At 44.6% G+C, this 23,252-nt stretch overlaps 1 long non-coding RNA gene across 1 annotated transcript; it reads left to right on the top strand.

The window, feature by feature from the left end:
* The first annotated feature begins 10,756 nt into the window (after nucleotides 1–10,756).
* LOC137418604 (uncharacterized) lies at nucleotides 10,757–22,035 on the top strand. The gene is made up of 4 exons (XR_010982669.2): nucleotides 10,757–11,144; nucleotides 15,977–16,046; nucleotides 19,311–19,423; nucleotides 20,315–22,035. It is a non-coding gene; the product is annotated as an uncharacterized LOC137418604 (long non-coding RNA).
* The last annotated feature ends 1,217 nt before the right edge of the window (nucleotides 22,036–23,252 follow it).

Here is a 23,252-nt window from a genome sequence, read left to right as displayed (position 1 = left end):
CAATAGGTGGGACATATTTAGTGTTTTAAAACTGTCGCACCCACGGGTTAGAGTAAATGTTAGAGGGAACCACATCTATATGTGACATGTAAAAGTAAAAGTTAATTTTCCAGATCATTCTCAAAACCGGTCGTTCCAATTTTGTTTGGTTCGACTCGGGGACGAGTCTAACGAGGGAGATGGGTAGTGTTGCGGTTTTGAGTTTTGTACAATAAAGGTTAAACTTCCCCCTCATAGTTTAGTCACATTACAACATGTAGCCTCACGATAGTGCAGTTATCTCTTTGTATTTGTGAGCATAGTCCTTTTCCTGTGTTAGTTTTGCGTTGAGTAGGATAATGAGAGTAGGTCCTTTTCATACTTCCATTGCCTTATGCCGCCTTACGCCTCCTTGTGCTGCCTTTGGCTTTTTGGCGCGAATTAACACGAGGCAGGCCTAGCAGGTCGAGTCGGGATTGAATGAGGACAGCAAAGAAGCTGACGGTAAGCGCAAGCCGCCAATCAGGGCTCAAAGGGGGTGGCTGCGGCAATGCGTCACAGGGCGTGGTTGGAACGTTCGAGAGAGAGCTCAGGGCGTGTCCATATAACCCGTTGCGCAAAGCCCCCAAGAGGAGTTGAAGGAGCGCGGTCAGCAGAAGGGTCGAGTGCAGAAGCAGAGGAGCGTCGAGCAATTGGCATAAGCAGAGCGCAGCAGTTCGGAGCAGGAGTTGAGTGCGGAGAGGTTCCAGTATTGATGAGAGTTACGAGATCGGAGAAAGCCGCGCATGAACCAAGATAAGCGCTCGTATCAAAGTGGCGCTTGGTTGAGCTTAAGGCCGAGCCTATATTGCATTGGGTTACGTGAGTGATAGCGCGCTGGTTACTAAACGCGCTGTCAAACTGCCCAGCCGCGCTGAGAGACGCGTACATTTCTTTCCTGCGTCATCTGCTGCCTTTTGTTCGGGAGACGCGCTGCGAGGACCCTTTTCCACCGCCTGTTTGCCATCTTTGCGGGACGTGCTTGTACCGTGGAGAGCATGCCGGGCCGCCGTTCCTGGACAACCAAGGCAGCGCGTGGACACCATTCTGCCTGCAATTTCCCTGTGTGAGTGCGATCGGGCCCGTGTCTGGGGTTTATAATGAGACTGATTAAGTTCTGCTCTGTGTCTGCTTTCTACGGCTTGTACATAAGTGTAAATAATAATTAAACTGTGTTATTCCTTTTATTTGACCGCCTCGTGTTTTCCCTCATTGACTAAGCGTGGTACGAATAGAACCGCTCTAATCGGGGTCCAATATTAACGGTGACTGCACGGACCACGTGGTACGCAATCCACTCGGTGTACTCAATTTACACGTGGCTCGTGCGAGGCTTGCTTCCCCACTATAGTGGCGGCGCAGGGATTTAGGTACGAGCGAGACTTGGTCCCGAAACCCTACCTTGCGTTTGCCTGGAAGAGGCGTTTCAAGTCTCGGTTACACCAGCCCAGAGAGACCTAGGGGCTTAATCCGCCCTTGGTAGGGGTAGGAAGGGCGGCGGAAAACCATAACGATATATATGCACTAGGAAGAGTACCTATCCCAAGTGACAGGAAAAGCTTGTAAAAAATTCCCCCTCCTCTCTCCCTCCCCTTCTCCCCCCCTTTCCCCCCCCCCCCCCCCATTGTCTCCCCTCACATCCTGTGCCCTCCACCATTCCCCTGTCGCTCCCCCACTCCCCTCTCTCTCCCACTCCCTTCCCTCTCACCCTCTCCCTCCTGACATATCCTGCTCCCTCCCCCACTTTTTTTTTTTTGCATTCGCTATTCATTTGCCTGGTGTTGGCATAACAGTTAGGTTGCTGACTTGGGATCCTATGATCCTGAGTTTGAATCCCAGTCGATCATTGAATTAACGCAAGGGTGGTTGACTCATCCTGTCATCCTTCCGAAGTCGGCAAATTGAGCACCAGCTCACTGGTATTTCCCTGCGTGTCGCAAGAGGGGACCAGCAAGGTTGGCGGCAGGAAGGGCATCCGGCCATAAAAAAAACATTGCTTCAAAAAGGGGACCACGGTGCCCAAAAAAAGGCCAACCCCCGCTTTGCGGGGAAAAATGGCCTTAAAAGACGTTTCTTCTTTTGTTTCATTTGGTACTTTTCTTTGATACTTGATGTACCATACTCCTAAAACCCCCCTCACACCGTCCTTACGGGGTCGTTACGACGTTTACGGCGGCGTTGCGGCGAAAAAATCGTGCACAACCGGGAGCATTCCTTGTGGCACCTGGGACATCCTCAACGCTTCCTGGAGCATTCGTATGGATCCTTAAGCGTCCGGGAGGGGTCGTAATTTCTTACGAGAGTTTTGGTCTGGACCAAAACTCTCGTAAGAAAATTACGGCAGTGCTACGGAAATCTAGACCGCAACGCTTCCTCAACGCCTCCTCAACGCTTCCGCAACTGCCCTAACACCACCGTAAGGCCATCTTAACCATCCGCAAGGATTCTCCCTCTCCTTGGACTCTCTGGGCAGCGGGTGCTCTGTCCATGGCTCTCCTGGATAGGTCTTGCCCCCTTAGAAGTCAGCAGCAGAATGAGGGGAGAGCGGGGGGGCCCCCGTTTTTATATTCTGGGCCGGGAACCGTAAGGATCCGCAAGCAAACGTAGAGGCACCGTATCTCCGCCGTGTACATCCGCAACGAAGTCCGTACTAAACCGTAATAAACCGCTGTGAATCGGTCACGGTCAAGCAAAATCCTCTCCCGGGTGTTCACGATTTTGCTCAAAAAATCGCAACGCTGCCGTAGAAAGAACATCCGTGGACGTCCGTAAAAACAATTTTTTGGTGTGAGGTACCCTTTACAGAGCGTCTGTGCCGCCAAAGCAGCTTCCTGAGCAATAGTTATACTGGGTGATTTTGCCATTGCCTTCCCAGCAGTAGTTCGGGCAGGAATTTGTAATTTGTTGAGAGTGCCGGCGGTAGCTCGCCCTCTCTTCGCGAAGGACACCGTGGGGATCTTTAGCATCCATCAACTAATACCGCAAGACGGGATGCCCAGTTTAACGTCAATTGGAGAGATGACACACATCGATGAGTCACCTTGTCTGATGATGGTTTTTCGCTGGGTTGGATTCAAACCCAGGCTAGACAGCTTAGAGGATGGCTAGACAGCTCGACAGCTTAAGTGTGCATACTTCGGAGGTTATCCTGTCTGCCGAGGTCGTACCTTAGCGCACTGTTAATTAATCAAACTGTTTTTCCATATTGTACCGGTATGTATTACTATACGTTAAAAATGTATTGCGAACGTCAAATCCGAATCCAAAAAGATCACGACTGATGTCCCTGGATAATGTAAAATAAAATCACACATACAATAATTACCTGTAAGAGAAAACAAACAAAACAAAAAAAAACAACTTTGGAGCCATTTTACCTCGTTTCTCGTGGAACCTATTATTTAATTTTAATAATCAACTTTTCCTATTTTTTTGCCCGATTTCACTCTCGATTTCTACATAATTATTTGTGCCATGAGTTCTGATCGTGAAATATGGAATCAGATTTCAAATCTTTTAATAAGCCTATACAATACATTATTCAATCTTGCCAGGAGCCAATCACATTGCACCCAGCCTCACACAGACAATCAGCGTAACTGCGAACGGATGAACGGCCAGCCGTCTGTTTTATCAATTATAAATATATCTCTTCTGTTGATCCATGGACTATTGCTCTCCCTTATGGACTGGCACACCAACAATATATCTGTCATGGTGTCATTTGAAGCTTAACATTATTGGCATCTCCCATGATGAGGCCAATGCACAAGGCCTATTCCTTTCACGTCCCAAACAATATGGTAGCCTTTTTTTAATTTTTGTTTTACCAATGAACTCCCTCTGCCTTCTCAGCCCTTTTCTTCCAAATGGATGCTTTCTTTCAGTAGCTCCCTCTGTTTCAAGTGCTAAAATCTATGTTTTACACATACATCCACTCTTTTCTACCATTTGTGCAACTGTCTTCCTGAGACAATTGCACCCCAGGATTTGAAGCAAGCAATATCTCCTCATTACACTCATTAACTCAACCTATTAGCTCAACTAGGTTTTACTTAACTGAACTCAACTTAACTAGTTTTTACTATTACTCAACTAGGTTTTAACCTCATCCTCTTACATGTTTCATCCTCTTCTCTTTCATCATTCCCTTGCTTGTTGCATCCACCTACAGCCCCGCTGTCAGTGTTGCCTTTTTGCCCTCTATCTTCTTACTCCCTCTCCGGGGCTTACATTTTGTATGCAAAATAATATTCTCGCTGCTTTGCTAGTTTCATGGTTTTTTTGAGCGAGAAAAATAAATAAGTACATAAACTCATCAGATTCTTCATCTTTGTTGAAAAACAAATTATTCCTGTTTCATTCAGTTTTGTTACTCATTCTTTTTAATTTGTTCTTGAGGAATTATAATACTGTTATGGATCGCGGTTTAGATGTTATGATGGGCCGAGCGGATGGTCCAACCGCGACCGTTACAGGATCCCCAATTGGCCCGATTCCACCCGACGTTGACCAGATCGCACCACAGATATTCAATCGGGAAACCTCTAAAGCGACCGAAAGAGAAGGAAAAGAGAAGAAGACAGAGTACGGAGGAAGAACAGATTTATTATACACACACAAGCAATGGATGGAAGAAGCAGTCACACAGTGAATCGTTAACTTATACTATTCAATTTACTTAACCCCAGGACAACATTCAAGACAGACGACGTTCACACTTACACGGGGGAAATTGCAGGCAGGGATGGCGGAGGTGGGTTGCTGGAGAGGGAGGCAGGGTCAGGTCCCTGCAACCGGCAGGACTGGAGGTAGCAGCTCCCAATTCTTCGCGTTTTTGGCGGGAAAACCCTCGGTCGCGTCGACGCTGCTGATGCTGTAGACGTCACGCGCTGGCTCGGTCACACCTGCTCCTCTCCTTCTGGTGGAGCCGTCTCCCTCCTCTCAGCGCGTCTCTCCAAAGCTGGTTTCCTCTCCAAGTACCTCTCCTTTTTGGCTTGGAGCGTCTCTCATCTCACAGCTCACAGCTCAGCTCACAGCTCCTCTCGCATGTCATCGCTTCTCTCATCTCACAGCTCACAGCTCAGCTCACAGCTCCTCTCGCATGTCATCGCTTCTCTCATCTCCCATCTGCCGAAGCAGTCCCTTCCAGTCGCTTTTATTACTCGGGGCGGAATCAAGCCGCCGGCTGCGAGGGCACGCCTACCGGGTCGCTAACCGCGGTGCTGGTTGGCTGTTAGGGCTGTCCGATTCCTCCTTTGATCATGACGACGTGCCACGCCTGTGAGTTGGCGGCTCCTACCCCCCTCTTCTCCGAGATGAGCACATGGGCAATGGCGGCTTGCGGGATTGAACACCACTCGCACCGCTTTTGAAAGGAACTTTGGAGAGCGGAGATGATTGGGGAAATTGAAAGGGGCCTACGCTTATTTCGTTTGATACAATGCAGAGTCAATCTAGTGGGAAACACATATTTAGCCTACATGGAATAAGGAAATAAACTATTTAAAAAGATATATCGTGGCCTGTGTGTAAGTTTCATGGAATTAACTAGGAGGACGGCTGCGACCATTATTTACATTACGAGGGTGTTACACACAACAAAACCATACTTTTCACATTCGTTACACTTTCTCCAAAATTGTTACACTTCTCCAAAACCGTTACACTTCTCAAAACCGTTACACTTCTCAAATTCGTTACAATACCAAATGTTATGTTGATGCATTGTTGAGATATATATAATGAATACATATCTTAATCCCATTAAACGCCAGCACAAAATCTTGACCTACCTGCAGTATTTTATTTTAATTACTCATGGTAAGTATTTTTTTCAAACCATCCACATCTATTTTTTCTGGGTCTGTAAAGAAGTTAGTGTTAAGCAAATCTTGAAATTGACAGCTGAAGCTGTACAAAGGAAGCGTATTTAATTGCTATATCTTTTAACAATGGCTATATCATAATTGCTATGTTATTTGTATGAGAGATATTGCTTTCATAAAAACAATGGTTTCCTTGTCTGGATTAGTGCAAAATGTTTCTTGAAGAATCATCCATATGTGTTTTGCAAAAACTTTTCCCACTTCATATGTTCTGATTTCATTCTCATTCCAATTAGTTGGAAAACCAAATGCTGCACTTGTAATGCTTGCTGTCAGCACGATAAATGCTCCAGCCTGAAGATATTGTCGGGTCCCCGGGGTTAAGACCCCAAGAGGAAGAATGGCCAAAACGAGCTTTAACTCCGAGGCGTATACCCAACTTGGCGGTTGTGACACGCACGGGAAGGTTTGAAGTCTTACCTGATCGGGAACACACACAGGGTTAATCCGAACCCACAAACAAGGAAACGGACACGACACACAAAAGTAAGGTGCAACAATAACCAATTACATGAAAATAAATGCAAGTAACAATGAAAGGTGAGGTAAAAACTGAAATTCCTAATTGAGACGTCTCCAATCAGACTAGTATACAGACCAGGTGTTACGTACTCCCCCCCCTAAACCCCGGCCATGGTGTACCTCCGAGCCTAGAAAGTAGTCACGGCAGAAAGATGTGCTATTATGTGTGTGTCCCAATGACCAATGGTAGAACCACACCAAGCAATTGATACAAAACCAATTATTGAATTCAAACTCATACAATAATAACACAACGCAAGTACAAGGAAACTCTCACTTGCACATCATAAACCATACAATTCATATGATGGTACCACCAATATTTCCTTAATCAATAACTCACAGTACTCCAACGTGAGTGAACTGTAACATTCCCCAAAGTCACGGTGTCACGACACAAGGCCAAAGTCGATCCCCGCTCTGGCGATCACATGAAAAGGTCGTACTGAGACCTGAACACAGGTCGGTCGACAGTCAAAGCTGCAGAAGAGCCGCTTCGTGAGAGGTCAGGCCGAAGTCGGTCCGGTAATGGTTCACCCAAAAGGTGAGTGGAAACTCACACCTTCTGTTCACCCGACAATGAAGCCGACACGAACAATCGGCGGTTCCCAGGCTGAGGTCGCTCCGGGAAAACCCACGACACACACGTGGAACCGGGCGAAGGGCTGGTGTGAGGTGAAATGGCAGACCGGCCGATAATGGAGGCGTTAGCTTGCTCTCCAACGATGATTCACTCTCGAAACCAAAACCCGTCGCACAGGTTTAATTACAACGACAATAACGACACTGTCACGGGAATCCCTTTCCCGGGGAAACCAACATTCACTCATGACCAATGTCCACAAGGTCCGCTCACCACCATGAAGCAGATAAGCCTTTCTTCTCCGATCTTTCTCGATCCTATTGCCCGCTTCCTCTTCTTCTTCCGGTTTCCTCTTCACCCATTTCGTTTTTCTTCTGAAACACTATTTTACCTTTGAAGACAGTTATCTCCATTTCACACCGAAACCGTAACAATAATAGTACCTGAAACTAAAAATGCTTCAAGTAGATGAAAACCACAAAGACGGAAGTGACGAATCCGTAACACAGGGGAAAACGAAAGTAAATGAAAATAAATAATGCTTTGGTAATCGGCCTGCACTCAGCTTTATGTCCCCAAATGGCTGGCAAGGCTTGCCGGTCACTCGTCGCCTCCAAACCACCGCGTGGGAAATGCACAAAATGGCGCGGAGTGCGCTCTTCGACATCCAGAGGAAACACGACGCGGACCCAGTCCACCGCCGCCCTCGATCCTGTGCCTTGTAGTTCCGACTGTTCTGAACCGCTGTTTCTCACCAGCCCTTTTCCAAGAGCGCACACGAACCAAAGACCACATGCCCGTGACCAAGCCGGAACAAAGAGGAAATGCGACTACCTCCAACCAACACCAGGACAGAAAGAGAGACAAAAAGGCGAGACCATTCTTTTTTCCTGCTCTCCCAAATGTACCACGATGACATCACACTCTCTGTCCAATCAACGAACGTGACTCAATCACGAAGGCCGGGGCATGGCCTCCCCGTTACAATTCGTTTGGGGGCAGAATCTAATCTCTTTTGGGAATGTTTGGATGAAGTCTAAGGCCATAAGACAGGGCTTGACTATCACAATCGGCAAATGTGTCGGGATTGGCGGTGCTGTGAGCGACTGAGTCCATTTGTTGTAGTTGTTGTAATGGCAGCCCTTTTTGATGCAATAACAACGAAGGGAAAAACCACAGGGCAATTACACACTGGGGTTTATCCTTAAGCCCTACCTAATTAGCATAGTTCCACCCCTCGTATGGAGACACATATACGATCTTATTCTAAACAGATTCCCTACTTATTTGCATTAAGGTAGGCTTCTTCTTCGCGTCACTCGGAGCATACTAAAACTGACACATTCCTAACTTTCCAATGAGATTCATCATCTACCCCCACGCACGTAACAATATTTATGAAGAGTGCCATGTAATTTTTATATCGCTTTGCCTGTTACTACTTATCAGTGTTGAAAAGGTACATGACCTTTACTCCATTAATGTACACTACATGGCCAAAAGTATGCAGACACCCCTTCTAATTAATAGATTCGGCTGTTTCAGTCACACCCATTACTGACAGGTATATATAATCGAGCACACAGCCATGCAATCTCCATAGACAAACATTGGCAGTAGAGTGGGCCATACTGAAGAGCTCAGTGACTTTCAATGTGGCACCGTCATAGGATGCCACCTTTCCAACAAGTCAGTTCGTCAAATTTCTGCCCTGTTAGAGCTGCACCGGTCAACTGTAAGTGCTGTTATTGTGAAGTGGAAACGTCTAGGAGCAACAACAGCTCAGCCACGAAGTGGTAGGCCACACAAACTCACAGAACGAGACCGCCGAGTGCTGAAGCGTGCAAAAATCGTCTGTCCTCGGTTGCAACACTCACTACCGAGTTCCAAGCTGCATCTGGAAGCAACGTCACCACAACAACTGTTCGTAGCGAGCTTCATGAAATGGGTTTCCATGGCTGAGCGGCGGCACACAAGCCTAAGATCACCATGCGCAATGCCAAGCGTCGGCTGGAGTGGTGTAAAGCTCGCCGCCATTGGACTCTGGAGCAGTGGAAATACGTTCTCTGGAGTGATGAATCGCGCTTCACCATCTGGCAGTCCGACGGACGAATTTGTGTTTGTTGGATGCCAGGAGAACGCAACCTGCCCGAATGCATAGTGCCAACTGTAAAGTTTGGTGGAGGACGGTCTGGGGTTGTTTTTCATGGTTCAGGCTAGACCCCTTAGTTAAAGTGAAGGGAAATCTTAACACCACTACATACAATGACATTCTAGACTATTGTGTGCTTCCAACTTTGTGGCAACAGTTTGGGGAAGGCCTTTTCCTGTTTCAGCATGACAGTGCCTCTGTGCACAAAGCGAAGTCCATACAGAAATGGTTTGTCGTCCCGATGTGGAAGAACTTGACTGGCCTACACAGAGCCCTGACCTCATCCCTATCGAACACCTTTGGGATGAATTGGAACGCCGACTGCGAGCCAGGCCGAATCGCCCAACATCAGTGCCCGACCTCACTAATGCTCTTGTGGCTGAATGGAAGCAAATCCCCACAGCAATGTTCCAACATCTAGTTGAAAGCCTTCCCAGAAGAATGGAGACTTATAGCAGCAAGGGGGGGGGGGGGCAACTCCATATTAATACCCATGATTTTGGAATGAGATATTTGACGAGCACATATGGGGGTGATGTTCGGGTGTCCACATACTTTTGGCCATGTAGTGTATGTGTAATATCATCTTCAAACCGTGCATACCAACTTGAAATCCATACACATTATGGATGAGTAATGTCAACATCAAATCCTAACCAACTTCAAATCGTGCAACACACAAAGTGAAATTACTGGTATTTGTATTATGTAACCATTTGTGTTTAATTCAGTGTTTTAGCGCAAGTAACTAAGCTAATATGACCCTACTGCAAAGCCGCAATGAGCCGGCGAAGCCAAAGCCTCTTGCCACTATTTTATCCATCACTATGGCATCAGTAGGTTAGGTAGTTGGTAGTAGGTAGGTGTAGTAGGTACCGTACCTATTTCAAAATGACACCATTTGCATTCTGGATGAGATTAAAATTTATAAAATTCACTTCTTGATTAATTCGGTGAATTCCGTCTCAACTTCGGATATTTCCGGTCGTGAAAAACTATCCCCTTCGGCCACGAGATTTCTAGAAAATAATTCTTCGTCAATTTTAGAATATTTGACGCCGTTTTCAGCCTCCGCAACGCGGTAACAAGCTTCTTTTGAAATATTTTTTCAAATGCTCGAATCTCATTGGTTCCGGTGTTTGGTGAAGATTTTTGTTGAAGATAACCAGGACCCATGTGGGCCCGGGGAACGAGGTTGGTCTTAAAGTATTTTAATTACAAATTAGAGGTGCATAAAATTGTGAATCAAAAAAAGACGGGTGAAACAAACTCCGAGTCCTATTGAACTTTTTCACAATTTTTTAATGCATACTTTCGCATCCGCAAGATGGCGGCCTCCATTGAGTGATTTGGTGCGTCAAAGCTTCGAAATTCTCAAAGGATTCAGCAAAATCTGGCTTTTTAACATAATACGTACGCGTTCATTCACAACACCGCTTCGCCGGCTGTAATCTGCGGTGTTTTATTTATCTCGCACTATCAACCAACTTCCATATAAAATGGCAGCTTTTCGATTTGCTTACGACTGTGACATTGATCCACACACACAGTTGCCTGCACATCCGCTCTCAAGATTACGATATCTCAGTGTTTTGATTCGTAGAGTTCACTAATTTATTTATTTTTATTAATGATTTACTTACCAGTTTCATTTGTAACATTCCAAAAATCATTCAATTTTCCTTGAAGCAGCTGCTTAGCAGGGCATACTATGCACGGGTTTTCAAAGGATGTGAATGTGAAAGGCAGTGGGTGCAGTCTTTACATGTGTAACAAGGGAACTTGACAACAACACCACCAACCTCTTGAGCCTTTAGTTATTCAAAGCCATTAACTTAAAAAATTCAACTCGCATTTGAAAGCTCATCTTGGTTCTTTCACTGTTAACTTTTTTTTCTTTATTGTTGTGCCTCTTTCATGCTCAAGGTTTCCCTCTTGTTTGAAAAATTGAAGGATCTGCCAAGCTGAGAAGAGTATCAAGGTAATGCATCTTTTCCAAACTCAGAATCAATATTGAAAAAGGATATGTGCATCTCACAATTAACACATTATCAAGAAAAAAATTAATCGATTTAACAAAGTGGCACAACTAATTTGATTCCAGCAAGTTACGAATAATCGCTCTCGATAACATTACATAAACAACTTCACAAGGCATGTGTGCATGTGTTTAGCTGAATCTGTTTCACCATGAAATCAGATGGTGTATCATCCATGAGAAAAGTCAATCCAGCCTCGATCTTGACAAGAACCGAGTAGACAGAATTAATTTATTTGACAAAATGAGTTGCAAGTTTCAGACACAGTTGCTGTCAATATTCAGCATTATTATCTCCACCAACAAAGAGGGAGCCTGAGGTTGTTTTCACCCGTTTGTTTCTGTCCTTATGGTTATCTCAAAACGTTATGGACGGATTCGGATGAAACTTGGTGGCCATGTTGGGCGTGTGACAAGGACTATTTAATTCCATTTTGGTAAAGATCTGGATCCAAAATTTTTAAAATAAATCTTCACAATTCAGTGAGAGGGCGAAAACGATGTAATGGCACGATCCATCGAAAGGTTATTTACGGATTCAGACGAAATTTGGTGGAGAGGTTAGGTATGTGACCACAACAAAACAACAACAGGCATTTTAAGGCCATTTTCCCTGCTAGAGCGGGGGTTAGCCTTGCAGTCCCCATGACAATCTTCTCCATTTTGCCCTATTTTCTGCATCTCCACTTGTTAACCCCCGTGCCCACATTTCTTCTTCCACCACCTTTAGCCAAGTCTTTCTCCGTCTTCCCCGTCCTCTACTTCCTTCTACATTCATTTCCATCACTCTTCTCAACCAGTCACTTTCATCCTTCCTCAACACATGACCAAACCATCTCAACCTGTTTCACTTCACAGTATCCATCGCAGGCTCTATTCCCATCATCTTTCGCAATTCATCATTTGTCTTCCTCTCTCTCAACGATACTCCACACATCCACCGAACCATTCGCATTTCCACCCTTTCCAACCTTCGTTGCTGCTCGACATTCATTACCCATGTCTCGCTCCCATAAATCATAACACTTCTCACACGTGCAGCATAGACCTTTCCCTTCAGCTTCAACGACATTTCCCTCCTCGTCAGCACGCCACTCAGTTCCTGAAACTTCTTCCATGCACATCTCACTCGAGCAACCGTTGCCGAGTCTGATCCACCTTCTCCATTCAGCATGTCTCCTAGGTAGCAAAATGTTTTCACACCTTCCAGCTTCACGCTGTCGCCAAGATCCAACTCAACATTTCCTCCATCTGCAGCTCCCTCTGTGCACACCTTACACTTGAATGTAGCTGCCACACTGGTTAATGACCCTCTCAGACCACCACATTTTTGATGAACCCACTCAGCGCACATTTGTACATTGAATGGAGTTCACTCCGACACCCTTCCTGCACACAGCACACGGCCACTTCCCAGTTCTTTCCACCTCATCACATGCTTTACCACCTGCCATCACCTTCGTTTTTCCTATATTCACCTTCAGACCTTTTGTCTCCATACATTCCTTCCACTTGTTCATCTTCTCCTTCAGTCCATCCATACTTTCTGCAATGAACACCAGATAATCTGCATACAACAACTCCCATGGTAAACCCTCCTTTACGTTCCGAGCCAGCACCTCCATCACAGCTACAAATAGTAGTGGACTTAGTACCGACTCCTGATGCACTCCCACCTTCACCTCAAACTCACCACTGTTCCTGTCCTTCGTCGTTACAGCTGTGCGCGCTCTCTCGTACATTGCCATCACTACTCTGATCAACCATTCCTCCACTCCTAACTTCCTCAATGCCCATGTCACTACTTCGCGTGGAACCCTATCGAATGCTTTCTCCAGATCAACAAACCCAAGAAACAACTTCATCCTCTTCTCCATGTACTTCTCCTGCAACTGCCTTACAATAAAAAGCGCGTCTGTCGTTCCTCTCCATGGCATAAATCCAAACTGCATTTCATTGATTTTCACTTTCTTCCTTGTCCTCCTCTCCAACACCCTTTCCAATACCTTAATTCCATGCTCCAATAACTTTATTGCTCGATACGAGCCACAGTCCAGAGGGTCACCTTTCCCCTTGTATAGAGGGACGAGGGTACTCAGTTCCCAATCCACTGGAATGCGGCCTTCTTTCACCACCAGATTACAGATCTCTGTCATTCTCTTCACACCCAAACTTCCCGCTGCCTTCAACATATCTCCCACAACTCCCGTCGGCCCTCCTGCTTTTGTACTCTTCATTGCTTTTATCGCTTCCTCAACTTCCTTCTCAGTTATCTTCTCTGCCGGTCCTAAAACTGGGTTGCTCTCAATGTTGTCAACCCATTCATTCTCTGCATTCAACAGCATTTCCATATAATCTCTTCCATCTTCCTTTAATTCCATCTGGGTCCACAGCGATTTGTCCCACTTCATCCTTCAAGCAACTCACCCCCATCACATCGCACCTCTCTTTCGCTATCTGCTTTGCAATCCTGAATGCCGCTCTCTGACCCTCTTCCGAATCCAAGCGTTCTCCGAACATTTTCCTACATGCCTTCTGTGCCTTTGCTACCTCTTTCTTTGCAGCCTTCTTGGCTGCCTTATAACTTTCATGTTCTGCATTTTCTGCCCCCGTACCCTCCGCCTTCTGTCACTCCTTGAACTTCTTCCTCTTCTCGTCAATCCTCTTTCCAACTTCATCATCCCACCACCATGTTTCCGAGTGCCTCGGTGGTCCTTTTGTCCATCCACATACCTCACCAACGGCTCCCAACAGACTATCTTCCATTGACATCCAACCACTTTCAAGCTCAACCACATTATCCTCTGCCATACTCAGCTCTCTTTTAATACCTCCCTCACTGTCACCTCTTTCAACCTCCACGCCTTCATTCTCGGTTGGTACTTTACCCGCCGAGCTCTCCTCGCACCTTTCACCCTTATGCCGCAGACAACCAAGTGGTGCTGTGAAACAGCCTCCTCCGCCGGGATCACCTTTGTGTCCCGGAGGTGCCCCCTATCTTGCCTACGCACCATTAGGTCGTCAACGGTTGTCGTCGACCCACCTGACGTGTATGTAACAAGCTTATTATCCTCTTTCTGGAACTGAGTATTACAAATCAACAAATCAGCTCAATCAGCAAACTCCAAAATCCTTTCACCTTCTCCATTCCTCACACCATATCCGTAACCCCCATGAACTCCCTCAAAACCGTCCATACTCCTTCCCACATGTCCATTTAGGTCTCCTCCTACCACAACAACTTCCTCATCTTTCACGTTTTCCATCAGCTTCTCTATTGCTCACCAGAACTTGTCCCTCTCTTCATTGCTCCGACCGACCTGTGGATCATATCCCGAGATGACGTTCACCAAGACCTTTCCAATCGTCATTTCCACCATCATCAACCTTTCACTAACTCTCGTCACACTCACCACACTGTCTACAAACTCCTCAGAAAACAGGACACCAACACCATGCATGCCTTCTGGGCACCCTTGCCACACAAACTTGTAATTCTGTCCCTGCCTACCCTTCACCATTCTCACACCACTTCCCTTCCATCTCATCTCCTGCACACAACATATGTCCACTCTTCTTCTGACCAATACTTCCACCACTTCTCCTGATCTCCCTGTCATTGTCCCTACATTCCATGTCCCAAAACTCAGAAACCGATCTCCATGTGGGGCATCAGACGTTCCGTCGTCATAAATGGAGTGATTTCCACCCTTTCTTCGATCGGGTTCCCCACCTTGAGTTTTGACGAGAGGGAGTGAGGTCCCCCACGGGGTACTTCGGGCTGTACCCTGCCCATATGTAATTGTAATGGTTCCCTTTTTGAGGCAGTGTTTTTTATGGCCGGATGCCCTTCCTGACGCCAACCATTTTAGTCGCCTCTTACGACATGCAGGGATACGGTGTACCTATTCTTAACCAGGGTACACACCGGGTGACACTGACACCGGGTATGTAACACTGACGAAATTATTATATTTTGGTGAACATCCGGATCCAGATACGAGAATTTTTTAAAACTTGTTCTTCACCATTGAGAGATGGAGTCAAAACCGATAGATAGCATGACATTTCAAAACGTTGTGGACAGATTATGTCAAAACTTTGTGGATGAGTTGGGTAGGTAGGTGACAAGAACGAGCCGATTAAATTTTGGTTAAGGTCCGAATGCAGATCCTGCACTCGGGAGAGAGCATACCCGGAGGTACTGAGGTATGTTCTCTACCGAGTACCCTTCTTGTTACCTCTGCCACCTAAGGTGGATGGAGGTTATGTTTTCAGCCCTGCCTGTTTGTCTGTGAACAGGATATATCAAAGTTGTGGACGGATTCGGAGTGAGTGAGTGATTGAGTGTGTTTTGTTTGTTTTAGTCAAGGATGAATCGGAGCCAATATATATTTTAAAGTGATTCTCACCATTGAGTGATCGGGTCAAAAATTATAAATAACATGATATTTCAAGTTGTGGACGACTTATGACAAAACATGGTGGATGAGTTGGGTAAGTGAAAAGAGCTAGCCAATTAGATTTTGATTAAGGTCCGGATTCAGATATGAGCTATCAGTGGGATACAAAATGTAAACTGTTCAACCTGGTGGAGGTACCGTATGTTCTCTACCAAGTGCCGTTCTAGTTTATATCTTGCAAACTCATCGGCTGCTGAACCAGGGATTCAGCTTGATGGCAGAAACCTTGTGGTCATTGGATGTTTTGTTTATTATTCCCATATATTTGCTTACCGGTTCATTCAATATCATGTGATGTGCACCATATTGCAGCTCCATCTTGAAAAATCCAGCATCGTGTCCACCATGATCTTGCCATGGTGGCATGCCATTACCAACTTTGGTGAGTTGGATAGAATACAAGCCATTATTACTGAAAGAGTCAGGAGTTCTGAGTTTGACATTTGTTCTTCGTCAAGCTAGATGTCAAATGTCCCCGATCTTATGACCAACTTCATTTTGGTGGTGCCCAAGTTGGGTCGAATAAATATAATCCAATCATTTTGTTATTTATCTGTTATTTATCCACTGTCTCCTCATGTCCTTGTCCTACATGTGCTATATGAGGGTGAGTCAAAAGGTTTTTTCCCTTTCAAAAAGTTTGAGCCAATACGATGAGGGAAACTCACCAACCGCTGAGAAACGTGCTTGATATTGACTGCAAACCACATTAAAAAGCACCAACATCTGTGCCGAGTTTCACTGCTGCAGGGCCGTTTCTTCCTGGTTGTGTTGGGGCGAGGGGGGGGGGGGGTGGGGGTAACCATTTGACGGCCCTCATATTTGCAAACTTCTTGATGAGTCTGGTGTCACTGTAGAGAGGAAAAAAAGTCTTTCATCGTGAAAGATGAGACATTCACACGAGCTTGTCGATGTTAAAAGCCATCATAATCAATGCATGGATTGCGCTCTTAACCTCACCTCCACCTCCTCTGCAGGTGTCAATTGTTTTCTTCCTCATAATGATGCATTTTTAAGATGTGTTGCTGTTAAGAATGCTGTTCTCAAATATTTTTGTGATTATAAATATTTGTTATGTGGATGGCCATGAGTATTTTTCACAAAGCTTTCTTTTTATTCTGGCAAGAAAGTGCAGAAAGCCCTTGCCATTGTGTGGACAAACTGCATGTTTCGTAAAACAAATACATATGCTAACTAAAAAACATCTCAAAATGTAAACCCTGTCCGCCTCTACTTTGTATTCAAACTAAATTTGACGAACATAACAGTTAAGAAAAAAATTTGTACATTTTATTCTGTTGTGTTATCCACGTTCTCATAATAAAGGTTTGTTGAAGATTTGATAACAAAAGCTCAAATGGTAAAAATGTTATGGCCTGATGAAGAAGTAATCAGTCGTCGTCGTATATACAGTGAAGGAGGCCCGGCGATTATGCGCGCCAAAAGGGAGCATCGTCGAACCCCGTTATTCGTAGAGGATACATTCCTGGAAAATGCCGCGAATTGTGAAACCGCGAATGGTGGGGCATTGTTTCTATGGAAAAAGGGGGGATTGGTTCCCGAATCGTGAAAATCCCCAAATGGCGGGGCAAATCCCGAGAATGTCGACGATAATCTGCGAAGGTTTATGAAAATCCACGAATGAATGCCGTGCCATTGTTTTAATGGGGGGGAAAAGGGAGACAGTTAATTGCGCTAATAGATACTGTGGAGTGTTTGCATTCTGTACAGTAACTCGCAGGGATGACGTGTTGTTATGCAGCTGGTGGGATATCCAGCGAAGCAATGTTTACCGTCTGTTGGGATATCCCATGAAACATTGTTTACCTGTGAACCGCGGAATATCACGTGAAGCTATTCACAGTGTGAATGGTGGGCTATCCCCCGCGAAACATTGTTTCCTGTGAATGGTGGCGGAATATCACATGAAGCTATTCACAGTGTGAATGATGGGATATCACATGAAGCTATTCACAGTGTGAATGATGGGATATCACGTGAAGATGTTCACAGTGTGAATGACGGAATATCCCGCGAAAGCCATGAAAACGCGAAGCACACGGCAGCGAACGCTGGAGCAGGTCATGCTCGCAGCTCTTAGAAGATGTTTTTTTGCGTATGTCCAGCTGCTTTGTGCATGGCTTGTGAAAGATGGGTTTTATAAATGTGTCTAGCTCGCGGCTCGTTAATTTTTTTTTTTTGCAACCCCGAAAAACCGCAAATTTGTGGGACACGGCCATGAAAAGAAAGAAAACCGCAAATTTGCGGGACACTTTCCACGAATAGAGAAACCGGTCGCATTTCATCAACTGCGAATACATAGAACCCGCAAATAGCGGAATAGCGGGGTCCGACTGTACTCGGTTTTCAGTCTGTTTGCTTTCTTGTTTGTTTGTCCGGGCGATATCTCAGCCATCCTTTGAGCTAGGAAACTGAAATTTGGGCACAATAGTGAGCAAGTACTTTGGATAAAACGGTATTTTTAATTTTTTTTGATTAATCAATTATTTGATTAATAACTTAATTGTTATCGATTTATTAATCACTTATTTATTTTCTCTCATCTGGGCAATATCTCAGGCACCTTTTGAGCTGGGAAGCTGATATTTGGACATGACAATGACCAAGTGATTTGGCTATAAAGGCTATTTTTGATTTATTTATTAATCAAGTATTTATTTTGATCACTTAATTTTCAAAAAGTTACAGATTCGGATGAAGCAGTGGTGGTTTACGTATGCTATATTAGATTAAGAAATTAATTATTTCATGATTATTTATTTATTTTAATTTTGCAATTAATCAATCAATTATTGTACACCACTCCCTCCCAATACAGTCTCTATGTGCTGAGGGAGCGATAGGTGCCAAAGGTGCCCCAGCAATGACGCGCGCTGGAGGATATGTTATTTATTTATTTGGCATGGGGCAGTGTACTTTGAATGTAGCTCTACTTGTTTCTTTTTTATTATTGTGAAAAATTCTTTAAAAAAAAAAATTCCACTGACATTATGGGGGTATTATGTGTAGATCAGTGCCAAAAATCTCAATTTCATCCATTTTAAATTTGGGCTGTAACAACAAAATGTGAAAAAGTGAAGGGGTGCAAATACTTTCTGAATGCACTGTATTTAAATAAACATGGATGCGATTTTTAAAAATGAGGCATCTCATCCTTGACACACTCCGGTGGGGCTAAGGGCTATTTATCGCCACTATGACTTTGCCTTTTCACAGTTTGCCCCAATTTTTTTTCTCCATTTATTATTCTCATAATAAAAGTTCATTCAAAATTTGATAACAGCTCAAATGGTTAAAAAAGTTATGGCCTGGATGGACGGACGGACAGGAGGAGACAACACGCACACTATTATTTTAAACCCCAACATTCATTTCCTCCTCTTCCTTTTACTTCACTCTTCGAATAATTCTGCCAGTTTGGTGCATAACCTTCATGATTGTAAAAAAAAACCCAGTTATTTACTCCCAATGAAAATGATCTGACTCCATGTAGACAAAGTAGGGGTGGGTATATGCAGTACTATATAGCAATATAATGAAAGAGAAGATTGGAGAAAACAAAGTTAAAATAATAAAATGTGCCAAATGGTAGAAAATGATAATAAACCACTTTTTGTTTTGTTAGGTGATACCATTTGAAGACAAGTTGGCACTGCACCAACCAGCACTATTTCAGACCTGCAATTCTGTGGGTCTGACCCAATCTGATCAACTTCATAACTTGGATCGTTCCTCTTGGTACGTTCTCCTCCCTTGTCCTGGTTATGACCAAGTTAGCATCGAACCTTTCCAAAAAAAAAAGTATAAATTGCATGGAAGGGAAAAAATTATAATAATTTAGAGTTCTCGCAGACCTGCAAACCTCTGTTTTTGTCTGACAGATCTGCGAGAAGAACTGGGTCAGTAGGATTGCGGGAGTGAAGAGGGTGGATAGAAAGTGGATGGATGAACTGAGGGAGGAGAGAGATGGGTAGATGGGCTGGGCACTTGGCGCAGATGAGGGAAGAGAGAATGCTAAAGAGAGCGACTAGGTTGAGGGAGCAAGGTCGTTAGAAAAGAGGTAGACCGTGGTTGAGATGGGAAGATGGTGTAAAGAGGGATATCATTAAGGTAGGGGTGGCTGGAGAGTAGAGAGAGATGGCTGAGGACAGGAGGAAGTGCAGTATTGTGGTTGAGACAAGGCAGAAGCTTGGTGCCGTTGGACCTCACCCCTTATAAAGGGAAGAGAAGGAGAAGTGTTTGTGTGGAGAGTATTGGTCACACAGTATCAGAGTATTAGCACAATAGCAGCATTTTTATGTGTTTGTGTAATGTAAGATTGATTCCCATTGGATATTCGCCATGTCGTACTCAAAACATATCATGAGACATTTACAATAGCACAATTATTTTCAGATTGTTATTTTTAGTGAGGTATTGGTAGCATGTTTAGGTGCTCCTATATGCAAACATTTGCCTGTAGGTTACCTGTGTGCATTAGACATCAGTGTGCAATATGCCATGTATTTGTTTGAGTGCATGTGCTACCCTGTGCTTTTTATTTTACCCACTACTTCACCAAATTAATTTATCCCAATATACCTTCATATAACTCCCTTTCAATTTGTCGGGTTTTTATTTTTCTTGCAGGTGCAAGATGAAGAGTATACATTAGGTGTTGGTTGCATGAACCGTGCATGCATCAACCATTGGGCAACAGCATGATGCTTACATTTCAAGTTTGCATCACCAATGTCCGGGTCCATCCCTGGAGGTCTCTCTGCAGGCAACTGACTGAGTCAATTGCATTCTGTGTGTGGAGGAAACTACAGTGACCTTATGGTGCCATTGGATATGATACACTGTCTGAAGACTTTTCTTCACTTTTATGAACTACCTCATGCATACAATACCAATGCTGATGAACATTAAGCAGCTCGATATGCATGGTATAGCTTCTACTGCGATGGTAAATAAACCTACGTTGTATAAGCCGTGCTTCATGTAGTTTAAGAGCAAATTTCACGCATCATGAATAAACTGCCACCTCCAGCTAACAAACTCAGCTGCAGTTAAAAAAGCACACTCATCAAGGTGAGTGCTGAGCTACAGAAAAAGGGATGAAATTATTGGCTTTCATCCTGACCCCATTACTACCTCGGCCACCAAAGGTTATGTTTATGTTTACGAATCATAAGGTTATGTTTTCACTCCTGTGTTTGTCTGTGAGCAGGATATGTCAAAAAGTTATGGATGGATTCAGACGAAACTTGGTGGGCACGTTGGGTGTGTAACAAGGATTAGTTGGTTAAATTTTGGTGAAGATCCTGATTTGGATCCTAGAATTCTGTGATTCTCCACCATTGAGAGATGGGGCCTATATATATTGTTGTGGATATGAGGATTGTGTTTTTATTATTGTGTTTTTTTATTGTATAGTAAATTGTTGTAAAATATCGCCCTCCTCACTCCAGTGTTGTATAAAGGTCAAAGGGCGTTCCCGTAGTTAATTCCATAAAGCATACACGTTAGCCAATCATAGATTTCCCCCCTTGTTGGTAGTTATATCTTTATTATGTGTATTAGGGTAAGGCCTTGTCTTCCATTAAGATGACACTCCATTGCACCAAGTGAAATAAGATAGATTCCCTTCATTCCCCATTCCCACTCCCAAAACTTCCATTGCCAAGCCTCAATTGCCAGCTACATCCCCTCCAAGCCTCCATTGCCAACTGCACTGGGCAGTTTGCCAGGTTTGCTACAGCTGTGGGTTGTTGATTTCGCCCCAAAGCCGCCATTAAGCATGTGCTCAGCTCGGGGAAGAAGGGCGTGCCCGCCCATCGTCATCAAGGGCGGAGCCAGAGGGCCGTGCCGACCAATCAGGGCCGAGGCGAGCTGACCGATGGGCGTGTCCTGAAGGCCGGCGGCTTGATCGCCTGAGGCGCTATAAAAGCGCGCGCGCAAGAAGCGAAAGTGTGGTTGGACCAAGCAAGAGACGAGTCCTGGAGAAAGCACGCGACGTACACAGCAGCAGCAGCAGCAGCAGCAGCCACAGCAGCAACACAGCAGCTTGGGGGGGCTTGACGGCAGTTTATGAGCAGGGCCGCGAAGGAACGGCGGCTGCTAAATGCGCCGATCGTGCTGCAGTACCCGTGGACCTTCCTCTCCCTCCAGCCATCCACCTCCTGCCTTTCCATCCTTTTGTGTACGTGAGTTTGTTCTGTGTGTCTTGTCCCTGGGTTTTAATTAAGCTTGTATAAGTTAATAATTGCACTGTGTCTCTGATTCTTCTGTATATTATTTTATTATCTTTCCTTCTCCTTGGTTACTTTGAGCATGTAAATAGTAGGAATAAATTTAGTAGTATTTCCAACCTTTTTGTCTTCTTCTTCTTCTTCTTCACATCCTTCGCTTTAGTCTTTTCCCCATTGAATATCTGTGGCGCGATCCGGCCAACGTTCAGGAATCGGGTTAGTCGGGGTAACTGTTCGGCCGCGGTGCCATCCGCTCGGCAAACCAACATCTTATCCGCGGTCCGTAACAATATATATATATATATTGTGAACACCGTTCACAATTTGTGATGCCAAATGGTAGAAGGATTGCAGGAATAAAATGCAGGAATTGGGAAAGGTGGCTAAATTTCATAAAGGGTGAGAACTGTGCAGCACATGTGGAAAAAATTCCTGAGAATCCATATCTATATATCCCATCAACAACTTTTTGAAATATAGAGGTTATGACGAAACTTGATGGATGAATTAGGTAGGTGACAAGAACAAGCTTAGATTTTGGTGTGATGACAAGGACGAATGGTCCGGATGCAGATCCGGCCTATCAGTGGGATACAAAACATAAACTGTTCAGACTGGCAATGATATAAAATGCAGGAATTGGGAAAGGTGGCTAAATTTCATAAAGGGTGAGAACTGTGCAGCACATGTGGAAAAAATTCCTGAGAATCCATATCTATATATCCCATCAACAACTTTTTGAAATATAGAGGTTATGACGAAACTTGATGGATGAATTAGGTAGGTGACAAGAACAAGCTTAGATTTTGGTGTGATGACAAGGACGAATGGTCCGGATGCAGATCCGGCCTATCAGTGGGATACAAAACATAAACTGTTCAGACTGGCAATGATATAAAATGCAGGAATTGGGAAAGGTGGCTAAATTTCATAAAGGGTGAGAACTGTGCAGCACATGTGGAAAAAATTCCTGAGAATCCAAAAGTCCTTCCTATTCTTTTGTATGCAGTATGTGGCTTCAAGTAGCATCGTTTTATTAGGGGAAGGAAGGGCAGAGGCTGTGCTGCTGATCCAATGCTGCGTGTAGGTTAGAGCAAGAATTTAGAATATGGTCAGGGTGGTGGCGATAGCTCACCTACTCTTTACGAAGGAGACCAAATGATCTTTAACATACAACAACTAATGCAAGGAGACGGGACGTCCAGCTTAATATCTATCTGAGGGACGATACAAGCTGAAGCCTCGCCCTGCAAATGGAAGACGAGGAGGGCGGTTTATAGCTGGCCCAATATGCAAAGCCATGCTAGATATCTCAAACGAGTGTGAGTAGCTCG

Source organism: Myxine glutinosa, chromosome 2 (genome assembly GCF_964187855.1).
Source record: "Myxine glutinosa chromosome 2, kmMyxGlut1.1, whole genome shotgun sequence".
Lineage (NCBI taxonomy): Eukaryota > Metazoa > Chordata > Myxini > Myxiniformes > Myxinidae > Myxine > Myxine glutinosa.
Note: the sequence above shows the minus strand (reverse complement) of the source record. Positions and strands in the feature narration are given on the sequence as shown.